The 13548-nt window shown below is 50.5% G+C and overlaps 1 protein-coding gene across 3 annotated transcripts in view; it reads right to left on the reverse strand.

Annotated features, from left to right (window-relative positions):
- The window catches only part of LOC117216309 (protein tiptop), an 88670-nt gene that overhangs the window by 52910 nt on the left and 22212 nt on the right, over positions 1-13548 (reverse strand). The window contains exon 1 of one of the 3 annotated variants that reach the window (XM_033462918.1): positions 4913-5450. The exons of the other annotated variants lie outside the window; for them this stretch is intronic. The gene's annotated coding sequence lies outside the window, so the exon portion shown is untranslated. Of the gene's footprint in view, positions 1-4912; positions 5451-13548 lie in introns of those variants that run through there. 3 annotated transcript variants of the gene reach the window in all.

The following is a 13548-nucleotide window of genomic DNA, read 5'->3' on the forward strand; positions in this document are numbered from 1 at the left end:
AATTGACGCGTGCGAGTTCGTAGTACGTTCAAGGAAGCGAGAACGTTACGCGATATGCTAAAACGTACTAATCGACACAATACTAGTTATAAGTAAATTGAGCAATTTTCCACGGAGTTTTTGCACGCGCGATTATATTCATAAAAATATGAACTTTCATAAATCAAGTTAATAAAGTTAGATCGACTTTGTAATTAGATACAATATAGATGTATACATTAATGTATTTATGCGTTATCTTAAGTATATTAAACGATCCGTGACACACACGACTTTTTGCATATAAATATTGACATTTCCATCTCCGAAAAGATCATATTCCTAAAGAATATCAATGAATAACAAAATAGAAGTACTTTGTCGAAGATAAGTCAGATACAAATGGAATATTTACTCCGCGCAATATTTACATATAGTTGTTGCAATTGGTCGATGATATCGTCGACGGAAGGTGCGTTCGAGTGCAGCCCATAAACAACATATTTTGAGCCAGTTGGGTTGGTGCGGTAAGAAGAAGGGAAAGTCAGTTACCGCGCGTCGCTCGAGCAACGCACGTCGTCTTTATATTACGCATAGGCGACCAACAAGTTATCGAACGATTGTTATTCGACAATGGCGAAAAATGAATTTCTCTCGCACGACCGAATAACGTTGTTAACTGTCGCGTAAACGATCGATCGCCGAACCGAAGTGAATCAAAGGCGAATCAAAATTGGATTCGTCGGCAGTTCACTGGTACCGAAAGGTAGATGAAGATGGGACAAACGAGAGGAGAGGACAAGAGGGAAGAAAGAGATAGAAAAGGAGCGACGTAGTTAAAAGGAAAGCTGGTAAAACGCTAAATACGAGCGGAAGGTTAGCGATCGTTCATTGAAACGTTAGGTGGTGAATCGGGTGCGGCGTCCCTTGACAGTTTACAGCCACCGGCCGCGCGTTCGTTTACCTCGGTAATAATCTCGTCTTTCTCCTCAAGATCCTTCGTATCTCTAGACGGATGGACGTTCGCCGTTTACGAGATCTTTACGATCGGGCGAGATTTAAATGTGCGCGTAAAGCTTGGCTGCACCGCCCCTTCAAACGTCACGGAGCAGGTACGAGCCCGTAAACAAACCGTCGAATCGTTTCTTCGACGTGCGAATCGATCGAATTTTTCTTTGCCGCGTCCCAAAGCGAATATAAACGGCGTAAATCTGATCGAAACGAAAAGTCGATCGAAGAAGCTCGCTTACGAACATTCGTATTCGCGTTTATTTCTGCCTGTTTCTGTTTTTATCGGCGGACAAAGTACATAGATGCGAGAACAGGTATAACGTAGTTGGCATGATTTCGAGTTTATTCCTAACGAGGATGTATCGAGGAGTGGATGGAAAGCCTGGCGAGGGGAAGAAGGGAGAAAGAAGAGGGGGGCGGCGGGAGACGCGGCAGGGCGAATGTGTGTGCAAATGCTCGATGCGGCGGGGTAAAAGAGAGAACGATGGACCGAGACGGGGAGACCAAGAGACCGAGAGACTGGGAAGTTGAAAGAGAGCCCCCGAAGGCCCGAATATCGATCTCATACATAATTAAATACCGACCCGGCGGAGCATCACAAAGAGAGCTTACTTCGGCTTTGATCTGCTGACAGACGGGGCCCGTCATCGCAGACTTCAATAGGCGCTACTGAATCGCGGGGGTGTGCTATTGACGCGGCACAGCTCCAACACGCCAGCTTCCAACTCCGGTTCGCGTTCCCGCGGCTGACTTCGGCCGCGTACTCCTACAAGCTGTATCTCCACGCTTGTTTACCGTTCTACACTTGTCGCCTACTCTCCTACGGCCATGCATTCCCTGCTACATATACGTATCGGGTAAATGTTCGTTCAACCGGCTGCGAACGCCAGCAAATACGTTATACGGATTAAAGATCGAGCGAAGCATGACTTTGCTGCTGTGTTGACCTAGCGCGCGATTTAGCTGCTCTTCGGGTATCCTCTTGCATAATTGAACCACGTTAGATCGCTGTACGAGTTCTCTTCGTCGTGACAGATTTTCTACAAACACGATTTATAACGTCCATCTATATGGATATCGCTTTATGCGTCTTTCGTCAAATTTCGATTTACACGGTGAAACTTGGTTCGCGCGATCTCGTCGGAGGACACGCGGATCGCGTAACAGAGGTTTAGGCGATTCTCCTCGCTGCGATTTTTCGTTCTCGCGTTAGGTATTCACGTTCGGGCAAGTGAATTCCATCGACAGGAATTTTCCATCTCGACGCCGCGTTTCTTTTGCGTATTCTTCTATCTTTCGGCGTAATTCGATACGCAGAATGGGCCACTTGGCTAATCTGTCGATAACGACGATGCAAACACAAAAAAGTCTGCAATCCGTCAATTTATCGATATCGTTGGTTAATAAATTACTATACAAGAGGGTCATGATCTTAGAGATCGGCTTCTTCGTTCGTACGTTTTTACGATCTATCGCGGGACGCGAATAGAAGCATCTCGTTTTCACCTTTGGCAGAAGCAAAGATTTATTGCCTAAATTTGCTACAGCGATCGTCGATGTAAGAAAGCATATTCCTAATCGAACTTTAGAATGACGTACGGGTTTTCCCGGACACAATGACGTCAGTAGTGTCAGTCACGCGTCAAGCGCAGCTCTGCGGAATTGACGTCTATTAAAAAATGCAGAAAGCCATTTCGATCGCGAAGTCGACGAAACAATAGGAATCTCGCGCTCCCAAATTCAGAATGCTCGATTAAATAAACGCCTTATACCCTTGATCCTTCGTTTCTCCGCGACTCACACATCCACTCGACGAGTAAGTATATAATACGTGTCTCGAAAGCGTCTCACGGTGACAGGACGGATTTAATCGCGTCCAATGACGTCATTCTTGCTCGGTTTTAAGTCGATGAATTTTAACGGTGCGCCTCGCTCGAGAATATGTAAATACCAATTTATGACCAGTCAACTCGATATTTTTCGATGCAAACGATACACACTGATTTCGATCGCATCATTCTGTCGAACAAGGAACAAAGTATGGTCGTGGGCTCGAATCTCATTTTTATCTGAATCATCGTCGTCCATATTTTTCCGAACGTTCGATCGTCCAGCTATCCTTATTTTCTCAAACTTTCTACTCGTAAAATTCTACTTATTAGACTCTGTGCGTGTGATTTGTTCCGATATATTCGACCGTACGTTCGAACGTATTCGTCAGAATGACACTTCGCCATAGATCGAGCATCGGCTGTGACCATAATGACCTTAGTCACGCAGTCGACCGTACTTTTAAAACCACAGATATAAAGTGCTGAGATCTATAACTGTTGCGATGACACATGGATAATTATGTCACGATATCCTGTTTTCTATCGTACGAGAAGCGCGTATTAACCAATATAAATAACTATAGGCAAAATCATCTCGATGTACGATAACTTCTTTTAAACATTATCACGCAGTTAATGCAACGCATCGTCGTTGTAATCTATGGCGATAGGATTAAACGGTATACCGAGGTAGAATAGGCAGCAACTTTAGTTTCGAACGAAATTTCGCGTAGATGAACTTTCTACGAGCGTGTCTGTTCTACGATAGCGTCTTTCGCAGACACCTCTCCGATAGAGCAGATATTTCCTGAGAACCTGAAATCGCAAACGCATTTCGTCTGTCACGCGCCATACCGCGATCGTTTCTTTCGTCTTGTCGATTGACGATTCGATCGACGAGCGGGTTTAAAATCGGATGGGAAACGCTAACGAATTAACGCGAAATCCGATGGTGCGCGTAAATCTAAAGGTAAAAGTACGAAACCCTCTTTGTCTACCGGGACGACGATCGTGAGACGCAGCCTTAGACGATCGCAACGAGGAAAGCTATATGCGTCGACAGTTATCTCCGTCGCAAATCACGGTGCGTGCCACGTGGCAACGCGTCGAGCATCTCGGCAAACAACGATGGCACGTTTGTCGCGACGTAACCGCCGCGGCGCGCCGCGCGAACACCACGGTCGAGTTCGTCGCCGCTTGTCTGACCAGTGACGGGCCGATCCCCCTTCGCGTTCTCGCGTCTTAATCTCCTTCTCCGCGTCACCGACTCGAAACGCGTTTGTCAAACACATCAAAGACGACGAGTCCGTGCAACTCGTACGTATGGACGACGCACGTGTGAGTCACCGACTGCTACGAACGATTTAAAAATTCGTACGTAAAAATGAGTCGAGTTACTCGTCGATCGACGCGTTGTATACAGTGGAAGAGGAAGCGTGTACGAAGGTGCGTTGTGTACGGTTGTTTGTTCAAGCGTGGATATGTATCCGTTCGAGTAGGTCATGTGCTCCTGTGGGTGTATACCCTATACGTATATGCGATGGAGGGAGAGAGGAGGCGAGGTGGGGGCAGTTAAAAAGAGAAAAGTGGCAAACGACGAAGAGGAGCGAAAATCACAACGACACGCATGGACCGAAGTAAAAAATTGAAACGCGATGCCACGCGACTTTCGATCGATAATGGAAAATCGATTCTCGGCGAGTCGAGCATCGACGTTGCTTTCGTCGAAGCTGAAGGGGGATGCACGTTAAGGATGGAACACGGTCACGAGGGTTAAACGCGTAGGATCGCGCGTACTGGACGTTGGCGCGCAAAATGATATTGCCGTTGACCTTATTTACGAATCACGCCCTGGGAAGAGCGAGGAAGAATCGCCTACCGTCTACCAGCGGTCAAGTTTGTCGGTTGGCCAGAGTGATACCGAATGTCGTAAGAGAAAGGAACGGGTGTCTCCGTTGCTTCGATCAACCAGTGGCTATATACTGGACGCGAGGGGAGACACGAAGAACACCGAAAGGGAGCTGGTCCGAAAAGCGAAAGAAAAAGGCGAATACCAGGTTGGAGGATGGATACCGAGAAAACAGACTCACCGTGAAGTAGTGGTTCCAGTGCGCAGGAAACGTCAGTCCCGATGAGTCCTTCGCTCCGTGGCTACGTCAGGAGCGATTATCCTCGTTACTAGTATGGATGAAGCAACGCGGCGCTTGGACGACGAGCATCGGAACTCGCGTGTCCTCCGTGATTCCCTCGACACCATATCACCGCGTCATCCTCACGGATGTTCCACCAACGCAAAGACAATAAAGACGCACCACTCACTCAACTGGCTCGGCGTTCGTCGAGCCGCCTGTCACTCCCTCGCAACGTTTCTTTCTGCGTTCGGGTTCGCGCGCGCCTCACCGACCATAATAATAACTATCTCTCATCGTCGCGCGATTTTCGTCACGGACCGATCGAACGTAATTTCCCGCTGACCACGACACTATCGAAGACAGACGAACGAGCACTCGGGCACGGGACGAGTCACGATTTCGCGGTAACATGCATGACTTGCCGATCAAACGGAGCGAAAGCAAAGACCCTCCCACGACGACAGCACGTGGCGCACTGACGGCTCCGCGGTCATCTTCCCCACCTCTGCCCCCTCCACCTCACCGTCGCCGCCGCCGACGATGCACCCCCTACCCGCCCCGCCGCGGCCAGCCAACCCCTACCTCACCTTCCCCTATGCCATCCCCTCGCCCCTGGCCACGCTTCCCCGCCGATTCAGCCCCGCTCGCCTCTCCCCGCCCCTCTGCCGTGCTTCTCTGCACGCTTCTCCTGCCACCCTTCTCTCTCACTCACTCTTTCTCTCTCTCACTCTCTCTCTCTCTCTCTCTCTAGCTCGCTCGCTCGCTCTTTCTCTCTCTCTTTCTCTCTGCATACTCTCGTCCCATTCCGAGCCCCGCGCCAAACCGAGTATCTTTCCCCGTCTGACCCCTCGCCCACCCTAACGTCCGTACCCCTCTACCCGCGGCCCTGACCTATCCCCACCCCTGCCACGCACCGGCTCGACGTATTTCTCTCCCCACTAGCGCCCCATTCCACCCACGCCCCCATCCCACTCTTGCCTGTTTCACGAAGGAGACTCTTTTCCTTGGTCTCGCGACTTCTTCTCCGTGTCTTTCCGTTTATCCTTTCTATCCCTGCTTTCCTACCCGCTCATCCCTTTCGCTCTACTCTTCTCCCCCGTCTTCTCACGCTGCTTTTCACCTTGCTCGGTTCATCCCCCCGGACATCCCCCACCGTATCACACGCTTCCTTTGTCTTTTCCATTTATTCCTTCGTCCGTTCGCCAGTCGATCCGACTCGTTCGTCGACTCGTATCGCTCTGTTCGAGCGTCTCGCTGGCCGGCATTTTTCTCATTAGTTTAGCTCGTAAGAGAATTACGACGTGATCGATCATTTTTATACTCGTACTCGCGCGTCTATACGAATACGCGACCGTGTGTTTTTATTCGCTCAAATGGCCGAGGTGTTTTCTTCGAAGGTAGTTTGCGCCTTTCGGCGTGATACGCAGCGCGGATGGGGTGAATAACGCGGGACTAACGAGGTGAAGAGCGAGCGAGAGAGAGAGAGAGAGAGAGAGAGAAAGTGTGTGTGAGAGGTAGAGAGAGAGAGAGGGGGGACGTGCAAGAGAAGAGGGCCGAGTCAAAACTTTCCAGTCGACGTGGCCGCGGTGGCCCGTTGACGAGGAGGACAGCTATTTCTAGGTGAGAATTCCCAAGATCAGAAAAGAGTCACGGTGACGCGGCCGCGGTCGAAATTACGTAATCCTTCGCGACGATCTCGTTAAAGTTGCTTTCCTTAAGAGTCAAATTTATAAACGGTAATACGATTTGCTTAATAATGATTTATTACACGCTTACGATACCGTTTGTAGCCGTAAATATTTCGGCGATGACATTTATTGCCCGAGTGTAACGGCAGTCGGTACACACCCTTTCGTCTCAGAGGTTTGCTAGCCAAAGTTCCTCCGCAGTTAGGCTTACGCGAGGCGGATTAACGTTTGACCAGATTCGAAGGGAGCGCATAACCACGCGGCACGCGTGCCGCTGCGTTGGAAACCGCGAATCTTTTGTCCGGTCGCATGCTCCTTAATTTTCCCCCTTTTCGAGGTAGGAAAGCTTGCGACCTTAAGCGATTGCGGCGAGGCAGAGTGGCGCAGCGCCGAATTGTACGTGCGTTCCGGTGGCCCTTGTTAACGCAGGAATGTAAATCAACTCGTAATAGCGTGGTTGCCGAGGATTAAGCGGCGCGAGAAGACGAGAGCGAGCGTGGTATGACGCGGCGAGAAGGTACGAAGTGCCGGCGAGGCAAGACCGGCGTCGACGACAACGAGCACAGCTACGGCTACGACAACGACGACGACGACGACGACGACGACGACGACGACTACGACAGCGACAACGAACGACGACAACGACAACGACAACGCTACGGGCTACGATGACGTCGAGGGCGACGACGGCGACGACGTTGGCGACGGTAGTAGCGGAGGGACGGGGATGAGAGTCGATGGGTGGGAAGAACGGCAGCACCCTCTCCTCGTGCCCCGAAGCATTAGGAGTTCGGTAATAAATCTCGTTGAAAAAACACACGCGCGTACACGTACAGCCACGTACACGAGTGCACGCGCGTCCGTGCGCGTATGCACGTATTCTCGAGCAGGGATCTCAGACTGTTCCGCTCTCTTCCGCGCGCGTCTATCTCGTTCGGTTCGTACATCTGTGCTCTGGGAATGCAACGAGCGCGAGCAAGAGGAAAGCCAGTAAAACGTAAGGAAGGAGGGAGCGCGACCCCCTCCAAAGCTTTAGATCTTTCCTCGTCTCTTCGTCGCGGAGCACCGCGTCCGACGGCAACGAGGTCGACATGATCTATGCACGCCGTGCAGAGGCGAGTGTCACCGTTTGCTTGATGCATCGGTCCTCACCTGAGCCCTCCCCTCGGCGTCGTTTCTTGGCCGTGCCCACATCGACGTCCGCTCGGTCCGCGGATCGCCGATCGCGCGTCGTCGATCGTTAACGTAATACCGCGTTAACGAGTCTCGTCGGCAACTTTTTTCGCTTACCTCGCCGCCACGTAACACCGCGAAAAACCGTGGTTCGGTTTCCTCGTGGAAAATAAAGGAAAGGGCGAGGCGATAATTTGAAAAGCGATTACATCGTTTGACGACGAAGAGATAGAGGAAGGAAGAGAGGAGACTACGAAGGGAAGAAAGACGAGGAGGGGCCAACTTGGAGAAGAAGGCCAGACGCGAATAGTACGACGACGATGGTTACATTCTACGGATCAGAGAGCTCGATAGCGTGCCGAAGTCGAAGCGAACGGCAATAAATCCATTTTTCGTGAAGGGTCGGTCGAGGGGCGAGAGCGAGCCAGGGTCTGATTAGCAGCCTGACTCGCCGTACAGGATGACAGCCGGTGAGTTATAATATTGCCCATCCATCTATTTATCTACTCCATCGCCTCTCTTCTCCCCAATGTTACGTTCCTGGCATCCCTCTGCTCCCTTCCTTTCAGTTGGCTCTCGCGCGCGCTTCTTCGCCTCGAACGTGGTCGCACCGATGCGACTTTACTCGACTTGTACGCCAAATATCGAGAACGTCCCTCGAGACCTACATGGATAGACGCTGGCCGAGTTTACGGAAATCCTCAAGATGGCCGAGCGGACGGCTGTTGTTCGCTGTTTCGAAACGGTTCGTCGTCGTCGTCGTCGTCGTCGTCGTCGTCCATCGAGGATTGGCAAGGAAAGAATTAAGCTCGCGTGACACCGCGTCGACGGTGACCCCTCGCAAATCTTGCCCAAGGCGACCGCCCAGACACCTCTCTATACATTTTCAACTGGAAAGATGCGACGCGACGCGACGTCCGAAACTTTCGACGGGAACCAGTTCATATATCCGAAGTATGGCTGCCATAAATAAGCGACCTGTCCGTTTCCTCTGTTCGCCCAACCTCTTGCAAATCTTTCCTCTCCTTTCTGTCTAACGGGCTGCTTCCGTCCTTCTATATCTCTCTCTGTCTCTCTCTCTCTCTCTTGCTCTGTCTCTCTCGATTCCCGAATTTCTTTCGACCGTAATATCGAGGTCGTGCGTAGCAAGTTAGTCGCCGAAGAAACTATCTGCAAGCTCTTACGGAGGAACGCGCTGATGGATATACGCGTGACACGAGCTTTTCTCTTCCGTGTGACTCGCCTCTTCGATGTCACGCACGAAAGCTAAGCCGAACGATCAAGCGAATGATTCGCCAATCGACGAACGTAATCGAGCGGCTAGGTCGATACGGTTAAATCAAAATCTAGAGAAAGTTAAGTTGGTCGCAGTTTGCTTCTTAAAATAGCGAGAATATAGGAGACGGTATTAGAACGCTATCGATATCCGTTACAAATTGGACGTTGCTTTCACATTTTTGATTTACTTTATTACGAACCTGTCGTTCCATTCTTTCTTGTATTGCATAATGTAAAACGGTTAATCAATTATTCACAATCGTCTCTCTTAAACGCGAACATATCTGCAAATTCTTATTCTCATTTTCCAATGTTTCTCATAGCGAATAATTTGCGAAATTTTTCGGTAATCGATGTTCCGATAATCGAAAGCCCGCCGCGGTTATATCGGGAATGTTGTATTCGAAACATTAAATTTATACACCTTATACTTAATTTTAATCCTTCCTTCCTGCGAAAAACAATGTCTAGCTTTCGGAAGTGACGCAATAATTTTCTAAAAGCGTGTCTATACGTTTCCATCTGCGTTCATATAAAACGTATTTTTCTCTTGTTAACGAAGGTTCTTATACCTTCGGCTTTCAGCTTCGAGGGTACCAAAGGGAAAAGGTTTAACATTCCATCCAACATCTTGTACGCCCTTTCGTCACCCCTGCTCCCGTGCATTACCGTTTCTTCCTCGAAACTACCGCCGTAGAAATTACACGTGGCGTGGCTCGATTTAGGTAAATCATCGACGCGACATCGACAAACCCCCGGATCGCTATGAAACGAGTCGTGTAAAGAAGAAAGAGCAGGAGGAGGAGGAGGAGGAGGAGGAGGAGGAGGAAGAAGAAGAAGAAGAAGAAGAAGAAGACAGGACTCTGTGATCGCGGTGCGGTCGCGTTTCTGTAGTCAGATATCGGGCGAACGAGCGAGCAAGAGAGCGAATGGAGCGGAGCGGGAGTGATTTATGCTAAGTCGCTGATGCTGGTGAAGCGGGGGCCCGCGTGTACGTTCTCGGGCAGCCATCTTGGGGTCCCTTCGTTTCTCCGAGGACTCGGATCGATTGACAGACCTGTGCCCGATTGCCGCTTAACGAACTCTCTTTTCCTCCGCGACGCTTCCCTCGTTTCTGTTTTTTGCGCCCCGATTTTTCTCTTCTCTTCGGAGTTCCAGCTTCTCGAATCGCCTGCAGTTAACTTAGGAATCGAATTGCAAAGCGTATTTTGTAAAATCGTCGTTGCAAAGAGAACGTCGTCCGCAAAGTAATCGCGCATTGCGCGTAGCTGTAATTTCGATCGGTAAAACGGATCAAATTCCGCTAGGGTACGATGTCGATCGCTTAGGGCTATGGTCACGGTGGATGCGCGTTCCGACCAGTGAAACATCTGAAAAGGGAAGTGCACTGGTACTCGTAGGGATCTATATGTTTGATTGCTCCGACGTATTCGCCTGAACAGCATCGACGAGCGAAACATTCGAAAACTGGAATGTATATAACTCGTAAGATATTTCTATATTCGATATGTGCCATATATTTGATCGGTGGCACGTATTCGTTAAAACGGCAATTCGTCAGAACTGGTGTACGCACAGTCACCATATCCTAAGATACGACGCAATAGGAAGTAAAATTTGGCGATCGAGCGGAGAACGCGGTAGAAGTCGTAGCTGGATTTTCTCGCAGGCCAAAAAGCGAGACCGAAAGTCTCGCATGTCCCCGGCATTCCATTCTTCTCGTCTAGTCGTGAAAACCACGCCACCGTCCGTTCTGATTTCTATCCGTCAGCGTTGGTCAGATTTACGACGTCGCAGAGGGGCCCGTGTGGCCCTGTCGGAGGGCCCGGGGGTCCTCGTGCAACAATGAAACCACGCCATTTGTCACAGAGGCGCTTCCTCTGCTTCTAATAAACGTTCGTCCTACCGTCGTAGCATAGTCGTGCTGCAACGTGCAGCACGGATCGACCTTTTGCTTTTGCTCCAAGGATCGTGATCTCTCGAGCAACCACGTTCTTTCTCTTTCTCTTTCTCTCCTCCTCCCCTCTGCCCACCCCCTTTCACTCCTTTTCTATCGTTCTCTCTCCGTTTCTCCCGTGCGACTCGCCTTTTCGTCCGCCCCTCCCTTCCATTTCACATTTCCTTTCTCCTTCCAGCTTCTCTCTTTTCCGCTCTCCACAGTTGCTGTCTGCGCGGCGTGCTCTTTCTCGCTCCCTTTCATACTTCGTAAGGCTGTTCGTCCACTCGCGGTTCCGAAAGAGACACCGAAACCAGGAGGAAGAAGGAGAGCTGGAAGCAGAGGTAAAGAGACACCGAGCACGATGGGATACACATCGTGCCCACGTTCGTACTTTCACATGCCGGCACAATGCACCGGACCATCGAGAGGAATTGTCATACAAATTGTCGCTTATTCAACGACGATGCTGAGGCGAGGATGTACGGCCTACGAGCTGGTAGCTTGAAAACAACGTCGTGCCGCCTTTCAGCCGAAGCCTACCGTTCTACGAAACCACGACGAATTCGATCGAACGCGAGCGACAATTCGCAAGGATGAGCACTACGGCGGAGTTGAGTAGAATATCGTTCGCGAGTTTGCTGGAGCCTGTTCGCGTCGCCAGCACGAGGGATGAAAGACGCGATCGCGGTAGCTTGCCTACCGTTGCTGGCTTCGTAAACTGAGGTCATCCATAGTTCCCAACCGCCAGATTCTTTTTTCTCCCCAAACGTCACCGCCGATATTTATGGCGAGCCATAGAAGCGAGGGGTTCGACTACTCTATGGGTCTCGCTACACGGTAACAGCCGAACCGGGGCCCCGACGTAATTCTGTCAGCGTCACGCTCTCGGGCCAGCTCGACCTCGAAACAGCCAACGAAGAAGCAAGAGAAGGAAGAAGCAAGAGAAACGAAAGCACTCGCAACTCGGAAGCGGGGGAGAGGCTAAGAGATAGGGATTAAAGTCACTGGGATCGCTTCCAACCGGAATATCTTGGCGGTAGCGAACGAAAATTCTTCTAAGCCATTCCGTACGTACGCCGATCCTCCGTGATCATCGGTCAAGGTTATCGAGCAGGTATCACTGCGTGCACCTTGCTGCTGAGTTATAGACGCGTATGTACCAGTTTACCCCCCGCTTTTCTTCGGTTTGTTCCGTGACCTTTTCTTGCGTGCGGCATTCTCATGGTGAGATACGTCGATACCTTGTTCTTCGACGTCTGAGATGGGAAAAGAACGCTGTTCGGCATACGCGTAGGACGACGTGCTTCGTGTTTCTTGCTTCGAGGAGGTCTCCTCGACTAGTCTCGAGCAAGTCGAAAGATTTATGCGCCGCGCACTTTTAATAGGTATGAAAGCCGAGTTACACGTCGTGGGTGAGGAAACGTTTCACCTTACTCGTCGAAGGAAATCGCGATAACGGCGTCGAGTTCGATACGTTTTCGACAACGTCGACCAGACGTCGTCGCAAAGTCGTAGCGATGTTCGCTCTTCCTTCAGCGAGAATCTACTTTGTTTCTCGGTTAGCGCGGACCGATGCGTGCGAGAAAAGTTTATCGACGCGTTAAGTATCGGGCACGGGCGAACAACGATGGCTAAACAATACGTAGCCGCGCCTTCTGCATCGAGATAAAATCACGATCGTGGATGATTGCGGTCGCCTGGCAGAATCCCGTATAGCTACGTTTTCGTATCGAATCGATTTCATAGAACTGCGATCCGGCTGGTTACACGATATTATAGAAAGGAAATCACGTGAGAAGGAACGCGCGAACGGATGGATGGATGGATAGATGGATAGAACGAGGAGACGGATGGATGGATGGATGGATGGATGGATGGATGGATGGATGGATGGATGGATGGACGAGCGCGAAGGTGCGTACGGAACGATCAGGTTTGAGCAGCTGTCTGCAACCACGTCACTCAAGTTCACTGTGTCGGGTTCGTGGTGGAATGAATGCCTTTCATTATGAGTCTTATCTTCTGCCCGATCTCTCAACCCTTTCTGCCTCGTTCGTGCTCCACTCCTTTCTTCGTTTCCTCTCCTTCTCTCGGCCTCGCTCTCCGGTAGACTCGATAGAGCGGCACTCGCGTTCCCGGAGGATACGACGAAGAAGCGGAAAGATCGCGTCAGACGAAAAGAGAAGGAAAACGTTATCGTCGACCAAAGCACAGCCCTCTTTATACCTGAGTACCGCGAGATTTATCGTGGGTAAACCTGCCGACTTTTTCTCTTTTCTCAACGGAGCATCGGCAGCGACGCACCGACCGGTCTCCAGGGTCGAGCAGAACGATAATTAGAAGGATATTTCGCGTCCCCGGCCGCTTCCACGCGTGATTCGATCGATCGACCCACCGACCAGTATCGAGGGAAAACCAGCCAACGACGTGTCGGAAGTTGATCGGCCCGCGCAACTTTTACGCTTCGAAAAGGAAACATCGATCTCACGCGTTACGGCTATCCCGAAGAAAATCGT

Source organism: Bombus bifarius, unplaced genomic scaffold (genome assembly GCF_011952205.1).
Source record: "Bombus bifarius isolate JDL3187 unplaced genomic scaffold, Bbif_JDL3187 scf7180000010271, whole genome shotgun sequence".
Taxonomy (NCBI): Eukaryota; Metazoa; Arthropoda; class Insecta; order Hymenoptera; family Apidae; genus Bombus; species Bombus bifarius.